This window comes from Lytechinus pictus, chromosome 16 (assembly GCF_037042905.1).
Source record: "Lytechinus pictus isolate F3 Inbred chromosome 16, Lp3.0, whole genome shotgun sequence".
Lineage (NCBI taxonomy): Eukaryota > Metazoa > Echinodermata > Echinoidea > Temnopleuroida > Toxopneustidae > Lytechinus > Lytechinus pictus.
The window spans coordinates 4,384,625-4,386,298 of NC_087260.1; positions in this window are offsets into that span (position 1 = coordinate 4,384,625).

Consider the following 1,674-nt stretch of genomic DNA (forward strand, 5'->3'; position numbering starts at 1 on the left):
GCGTGTGTGATATACACTCAAATTGCTTTAAAACATGTTCGTGTATGCACAAAATGTCTCAACAAAAGTTTCGCGATAAGTACTAAAATTTCCACTGAACAGGATTTTTTATTATAATACAAACTTGGATCAGAGGATTGTTTCATCAACATTTTTGTCTGACAAGTTGTCAGATCTGACAAATTTCATTGATTCTGATTGGCTAAGAGGCACTGTTACTATGGTAACTGTCGGATAATCAAAACCATGGTAACACGTCCCAGCAACCAATCACAATTAAGGTTTCCATGGTAGTTACAATAATGGCAAACTCATAATTACAATTCTTTATGAAATTGCCCCTGGAAATATCAATGGAAGTTTTAAGCGCGTAAATTACAATTTCGCTTATCTGACATCATGCAATGATTCAAATACTGCTCATGATGAGAAAGTATGCCTACTTAAACATCTTTTTTGTATATCTTTTTTGTATTGCTGCTTTTTTTGGCCCATATAGATTTAAAGGGGAATCCAACCCAAATAAAAACTTGTTTTTGTAAGGAAAAGAAAAATCAGACAAGTTGATAGGTCAAAGTTTGAACAACATTGGACAAACAACAAGAAAGTTATGAATTTTTAACAGTTGTAAATATTGGTAATCACTATACCCATGGAGACTTCAAATTGGCTGCATATGGGATGTCATAGTGATGTAAGGCAAGGACTACTCTTCCATGTACTCCAATACATATTTTGGCTAAAATGTCATTTTTCCCAAAAGTTTTATTTCAAATTATATATTTCTTTCATGAGGACATAAGGCAATATACTACCTGGGTTATATTTAGATTACTGCCCCAGGGGAATAGGTACTTAGGAGAAAACCACAAATCCCTGATAATAAAGTACATGGCCTTTGCCAAAGTTGTCCTTGTCCCTTGTCATAATTCACTTACCCAGTTGCCAATTTGAAATCTACATAGTATAGTGATCTCAATTTTAAAGCAGCTTTAACTTTCTTATTGCTTGTCCGATTTCTTTCAAACTTTCACCGTTCTGTTTAATTCATTTTTCTACTTCCTAACACAACATTTTATGGCCAAGGCTGGATTCCCCTTTAAGTGTTATACGTTATACTTTTTTTTCTTTTTGAGTGGTCCACCCTTTACAAGCTTTGCTATTTAGTGGGCCACTCCATTTTTCCAACATATCTTGCATATTATTATCAAATTGGAAATATTATCTTCTGTATCAAGTGTATATTTTTTATATTTGGTTTATTTGAATATTCATGTCATTTATATTGTCTGATGTTATGTTTTATATATTGTTATTATTGCATTGTAAAATTTGTTGGAAAAATGAATAAATAAATGAATGAATGAATGAATGAATGAAACATGTTAAAAAAGTAATCAACAAAATGATCATATTTACATTTGTACAAAAGTTAAAAAGAGATCAAGAGATACCGACACTGGCAAGAGTCTGTTTAGCTTTCAAATTATATTGCCAAACAAACAGCAGATGAAATAGAAGTAAAAACTATCAATTATCATCATGAAGACACTCATAATTTTCCTCATGTATATCGCTGCCAATCATTTATTGTAATCTTTATTTTATTGCAGTGTAATGTATTGCAATTAATCACCATAAATTTGTATGTATTCACAATACTTCATTTCTTTT